The sequence below is a fragment of the Schistocerca piceifrons genome, chromosome 3 (assembly GCF_021461385.2).
Source record: "Schistocerca piceifrons isolate TAMUIC-IGC-003096 chromosome 3, iqSchPice1.1, whole genome shotgun sequence".
NCBI lineage: Eukaryota > Metazoa > Arthropoda > Insecta > Orthoptera > Acrididae > Schistocerca > Schistocerca piceifrons.
This window is the reverse complement of record NC_060140.1, coordinates 243,696,960-243,703,856: the sequence shown is the minus strand read 5'-3', so window position 1 is coordinate 243,703,856 and position 6,897 is coordinate 243,696,960. Positions and strand designations below refer to the sequence as shown.

Here is a 6,897-nt window from a genome sequence, read left to right as displayed (position 1 = left end):
GCCCTTGCTCCGAACACAGCAGCCAATTACAGAGCAGTAGCATTATGCAGGCAGTCTTTCTCACGGGAATGGTACCGAATCTAACATCTGTCACAGGTACGTCACACCACATTTCGTCACTTCTTGCATCTGGGAACAGCTTCTTGGAGCCTAATATGAGGGCTGACTAAGCCAGAAATATTACAGAGCGCGTTGCGTTCGTTCATATACGTGATGGTAATAGGTCAAGATTGTAACGATCAAACTGTCACACGAGCACGTAGATGCTTCTAGAGATGCTATGGTGTTAGAGTGTGTGACGCCACGTCGGTATGTAATCGATTAATGAAAGATAGCAGAGAAAATGCCTGTCACTGTTTCCCTGTTAGCAGATGATGGTACTCTCACTAACCACTATTCTGTCCGTTGACCATGGAAACATCAATGTACTTTTCCTAGTGCTGCAATTTCAGCTACCAGAATCGATAACATGTAGAAAGATGGGGAAAGGGGGAAAATTACATACCAGTAAGAGGAATCAAATTTTAAATAAGTCGAATTAAATTGTCCGTTAATATTAGTAACAATAATTTCGTATGTCTCAATAGCCTGTTCAAGCCTTTTACATTAGACGGCTCTTCGACTACTCCGGCAACGGCCTTACCGCAGTGGATACACCGGTTCCCGTTAGATCACTGAAGTTAAGCGCTGTTCGGCGTGGTCGGCGCTCGGATGGGTGGCCATCCGGGTCGCCATGTGCTGTTGCCATTTTTCAGGGTGCACTCAGCCACGTGATGCCAACTGAGGAGCTACTCGACCGAATAGTAGCTGCTCCGGTCAAAGAAAACCATCATAACGACCGGGAGTACGGTGTGCTGACCACAGGCCCCTCCTATCCGCATCCTCAGTTGAGGATGGCAAAGCGGTGGGATGGTCCTGATTGGGCACTTCTGGCCTGAAGAAGGAGTGCTGAGTGCTTCTTCGGCTACTTGCGTGTCTCTAACCTTGCCCAGTTATCCAACCGGAGAAGGGGGATCTACAACTTAACTTGGAATATGAACCACGTTTCGTTCTTGGGGACTCCTCACATCGTTGAGAGGTGGAAGATAGTCTAAGGGGACACTGAGAACGTCCGTGGCCGACCGGGATTCGATCCCGAGGACTCTCGGTTTCGCCCTCTACCACTACTCCACAAGGCTCGACATATTGTCTGTTAAAACATAATAAATAGGAAGTAGTCTTGGTGACAAATGGAAGTGAATTGACCCACAATTCTGGGTTACTCGGCACACACTATCCTTATTGTAGGTTAAGAAAAAGACACGAAAATCCTTTAGGAAACAAATGAAAACTCGTCCTGTCGGTAGAGAGTGGTATCTGGAGAATTTAGATAAACTCTTGGAAGTAAATATCACGGAACAAAGTAGTTAACCATGAGGAGTCACGGGTACGAACGCAAAGACAGGGACAGTGCCAGCTGCCGGTGGAGCAAGCTGCATAATACGAGGTGCATTCAAGTTCTAAGGCCACCGATTTTTTTTCTCCGGACTGCAAAGAGATAGAAACATGCGCATTGTTTTAAAATGAGGCCACGTTCATTGTCAATACGTCTCAGAGATGGCAGCACCATACGGCAGATGGAATTTTACCGCCAGCGGCGAGAATGAGAACTGTTTTAGATACTTAAAATGGCGACGTTGTCCTTACTTGAACAGCGTGCAATCGTTCGTTTTCTGAATTTGCGTGGTGTGAAACCAATTGAAATTCATCGACAGTTGAAGGAGACATATGGTGATGGAGTTATGGATGTGTCGAAAGTGCGGTCGTGGGTGTGACAGTTTAATGAAGGCAGAACATCGTGTGACAACAAACCGAAACAACCTCGGGCTCGCACAAGCTGGTCTGACGACATGATTGAGAAAGTGGAGAGAATTGTTTTGGGGGATCGCCGAATGACTGTTGAACAGATCGCCTCCAGAGTTGGTATTTCTGTGGGTTCTGTGCAAACAATCCTGCATGACGACCTGAAAATGCGAAAAGTGTCATCCAGGTGGGTGCCACGAATGCTGACGGATGAGCACATGGCTGCCTGTGTGGTATGTTGCCAAGCAATGTTGACACACAACGACAGCATGAATGGGACTTTCTTTCCGTTGGTTGTGACAATGGATGAGACGTGGATGCCATTTTTCAATCCAGGAACAAAGCGCCAGTGAGCTCAATGGAAGCACACAGATTCACCGGCACCAAAAAAATTTCGGGTAACCGCCAGTGCTGAAAAAATGTTGGTGTCCATGTTCTGGGACAGCGAGGGCATAATCCTTACCCATTGTGTTCCAAAGGGCACTACGGTAACAGATGCATCCTACGAAAATATTTGGAAGAACAAATTCCATCCTGCACTGCAACAAAAACCTCCGGGAAGGGCTGCGCGTGTGCTGTTTCACCAAGACAATGCACCCGCACATCGAGCTAACGTTACGCAACAGTTTCTTCGTGATAACAACTTTGAAGTGATTCCTCATGCTCCCTACTCACCTGACCTGGCTCCTAGTGACTTTTGGCTTTTTCCAATAATGACAGACACTCTCCGTGGCCGCACATTCACCAGCCGTGCTGCTATTGCCTCAGCGATTTTCCAGTGGTCAAAACAGACTCCTAACGAAGCCTTTGCCGCTGCCACGGAATCATGGCGTCAGCGTTGTGAAAAATGTATACGTCTGCATAGCGATTACGTCGAGAAGTACCGCCAGTTTCATCGATTTCGGGTGAGTAGTTAATTAGAAAAAAAATCGGAGGCCTTAGAACTTGAATGCACCTCGTAGCGTAATATGGACGACCAAGGTAGTCACCAGCATTCTAATGCGCTGCATACTAACTAAAACTGACAGACTCCAGACAAGACAGCTTCCAAGGTGATGGTAACCAGTACAGGTACAATAAGATGGTGGCAAATCCCGCACTGCTGTCTGTAGCGACGTGATTCGGAGCAGGAAGCGCAACGGAACAGGACTTGGAGAGCGTCCCTCCGTGGTTCTGTGAACTCGGACGCAGCTCCGTAGTGTGCCTCTTCCGAGAGCAGAAGGTTCCTCTTGCCAACTTTACTGTGGGTGGCAGTTAACACAGCTCCTGCTCCTCCTAGTCGGGAGTGCGGTTTGCTCTCCTGAGATTTCAATTGGGCGACCTGTCCTGACCGCCACACCAACGGATGCGGGAGCAGCTGGTGTCCATGCGCAATGGCGTGTCTGCAGCCGAACCCGAACTTCTACTAATTTTCATCATCTTGTGGCTATTCTAAATTAATGGAACGTTGAATCTGAAAATTTATCTGTCATCCAGCATTTGATAGTCCTCCTTAATGTGTAAATTGATCTGTTTTATCGACTTTTTAACTAATTAAACAATAAGGCCTTTGTTACTATCATTGTGATCGTGTTACGTATACTGTACTAATCGTCGCTTCAATTGGAGATTATAGATTTGCAAAATTCAACTTTGTTGAAAGAGAGGTACTATAACACGTTGGATTTCTCTCAATGGTATCGTCCATTACAGCAAAATAACATTTCCCAAGCTTCACAACAATGCCGCTCAGATCATGTGCATGTTTGGATGTACGCATTGTTGTGAGTAGCTATTCTCACCAACGAAAAGAGTAAAAAGCAAGGAACGATCGTTTCTTCAGGATGCAATAATGAAGGCCATCCTCCGCATTAATGCTGTGAACACTTTGACGCCTGATATTTCCGATCTTGTAATGAAAAGAAACTGTCAAGCTACAGAGGCCCAATAAATTTAGTATCCAATTTATTGTAAAACGGTTGTTTCTTATTTATTTCCTGAACATCGCATTTCCTGGTGTATCATGTCAGCACGTCTTAGCAGCTAAGAGTATGAGGTTGTCGATCTTGTAAGACCCAGCTGGCACATCAAAACGCTTGCCTTGCCACCTGCCTCAGCCAGCCGTGCCACGTGCCATCGTGCCGGCCCACTTGAATGGTCACAGTGAGCGACACGGCTCCCTGGAGCAGGGAGCGCTCCACGGCTCACAACGGAGACAACGGAGCCGACGAGGTGGAACAGCCTGCCTTAAAAGGATCAAATTAAAACAATATGGCTGAAGGCCTAGTTAAGAAAACTTGCGATACCTCCTGGGCTGAAGGTCCAAAACCACACCGAAAACAAGAATGGCAGAAGGCCTGATGACAAGTTATAAAAAAACTGCTTTGAAGAATACATGCGGCTGAAGGCCTTACTTAAAAAAAAATTCATGTAAATACTCGACTGAAGGCCACACACAAGACATTGAACAACTCAGGGCTTATGGCCTGGATAACAAGAACTTCAGATGGAACAAACTTTCAAAATTTTAGTTATTAAACAAATCAAGGCCACACACAAGACATTGAACAACTCAGGACTTAGGGCCTGGATAACAAGAACTTCAGATGGAACAAACTTTCAAAATTTTAGTTACTAAACGAATCAATCTTCAAATCTTTAATTTAAGTCCGTTGAAGGCCTTATTTAAAATTAAAACAAACTAAGTTAATAGGTGGCTGAAGGCCTCACACAGTACATCAGATTAAAATGAAAACCAAAATCTAAAATCGACAGAACAGTGATGCTCAGAAGTGTTCTGAGAGTCAGTCTGAGGAGGTAGCTCTAACGTAAGTTGAGGCGAGACAGGCAGCCAAGAGCAAGTTTAAATAATAGGATGGCAACCCAACCCACGGACATCTGCTGAAGGACCGACCAACAACCTAATCAATTCCCTTCCGCCCGACCAACGATACGACAGCGGAAAATATCAGCCGAGGACGAAGACACCAGCCGCACTACGTCTTCAAAATTGGCATCTAAAAACAGCCAAGGCACAATAATCACTCTTATGAAAAAAATATGAACAAACAACTGAAACTTCCTGGCAGATTAAAACTGCGTGCCGGACCGAGACTCGAACTCGGGACCTTTGCCTTTCGCTCTACCAATTATTATTATTATTTTTTTCGATGTTGTTCGTTGCAATTGTTCGTGGCGGACGTCCCCTGACGCCCGTTGAAGTTCGTTATTGATCCATTCACTCTGTTTTTTTTTTTTTATTACAGAGGGCAGCTAACCCTCTGACCGAACACGCTGAGCTACCGTGCCGGCTGGCAACTGGGCTACCCAAGCACGACTCACGCCCCGTCCTCACAGCTTTACTTCTACCAGTACTTCGTCTCCTACCTTCCAAACTTTACAGAAGCTCTCCTGCGAACCTTGCAGAACTAGCACTCCTGAAAGAATATTGCGGAGGCATGGCTTAGCCACAGCCTGTGGGATGTTTCCAGCGCTGATATGAAACTTACTGGCAGGAGACGAGGTACTGGCAGAAGTAAAGCTGTGAGGACGAGGCGTGAGTCGTGCTCGGGTAGCTCAGTTGGTAGAGCACTTGCCCGCGAAAGGCAAAGGTCCCGAGTTCGAGTCTCGGTCCGGCACACAGTTTTAATCTGCCAGGAAGTTTCATGTCAGCACACACTCCGCTGCAGAGTGAAAATCTCATTCATTCAACTAAAAGGCTGTCCGAACTACACGCCGTGCCGGACAGCATCAACACGGCGAGGAAAAACACACTGCCGGAAAACTACGCTAACGCCCAGGGCAGGTAACTGGGGCGTTAACGGCCACAAGGCAGAAAATACCGCTGGTGCACTTCACTGATACGTAACAACCAATTTAATAGTTAAAGACCACACAGGAATATGGCTGCAAATTTTCGCCGATTCCAACACACCATAGGCTGCTACCCTGGACTCGCATTCGGGAGGACGACGGTTCAATCCCCTCCTCCGGTCATCCTGATTTAGGTTTTTAACCTCCCCCTCACTTATGGACCTTACTGACAGTGAAAAATTAAACCGCGTGTACCTAATGGAAATTTGGGAAAAGCAATCGTCACCGAAGTTAATCTGTCGGTAAAGAGGGAGGAAAGGGTTACATCTAAATGAAAGGAAAAATGCAAATGAAACTGGTGGATATTAATTTTGAAAAAGGGTTAAGTTAATAAAGAAAGTAAATACGCGGCCGTTACGTTAACAATTAACTAGCGGTAATTAGATATTAGAGATTTGGGGGAAATTTCGGCCGCCAGTCCTATGGACAATTACTATAGTAACTGAAAAAGAAAGGTTGTTACACATATAATTAGCACTAGAAGCGCGGCAACTGAAGGTTGACACGTGTAGTGTGAAAACTGAAAGATTGTCAGAAGTAATAAATTTCGCTACACTCTGACTTAATTTAGCAAAAGAATTAATAAAACCGGAAAACTGAAAGTTAATTTAGTGACTGAAATTAATAGTGAGCTTTGTTTCTGAAGCACATCGAAATTCAGTAAAATACGGTTAGTCTTGGGCTACCTCAACAATTATTTCAAAAGCTACTTGAATCTGCGCAATTTAGAAATAAGAGATTTAACTTTGAACTTGAATTAAATGATTCTGAACAATTAACAATAGTAAAATTTAGTATGTACCAAGCTGAGCTGCAGTCACAGGTAAGCTAAAATACGGTAACAAAACTCGCACTCTTAATTTGTGCTTGAGTAATCTAAATATTGGAGCCAGCTATGAATACTTTAACTGAACTCTGAAATTAAAGCAGTGAAATGGACTAATATTACTGTAATGCTGGCGTTTGAATTTCAACGACACTCGGGTTCATTCCGAAAAAGGAAGGGACCCTGCTTGGTAATGCAATTGGGACAATGAGCAACAAATGTTCATGCTAAGTTGCTGTAATTATAGTTACGAAAATGGAACAGTTTGAAAAGCTGAGGTCTGACATACAGTTCTAAAACTTTACGTGCTTCCAGTCTTCCTTGTTGGTTGATTGAAGGTTTGAAGCCGTCGATCGAGGAGGTGGCGACAGTCACTC

The 6,897-nt window shown here is 45.0% G+C and overlaps 1 non-coding gene and 1 pseudogene across 1 annotated transcript; both read left to right on the top strand.

The window, feature by feature from the left end:
• Positions 1–629: 629 nt before the first annotated feature.
• LOC124790394 lies at positions 630–747 on the top strand (annotated as a pseudogene).
• Positions 748–5,385: 4,638 nt separating this feature from the next.
• Trnas-cga lies at positions 5,386–5,460 on the top strand. The gene has a single exon. It is a non-coding gene; the product is annotated as a tRNA-Ser (tRNA).
• The last annotated feature ends 1,437 nt before the right edge of the window (positions 5,461–6,897 follow it).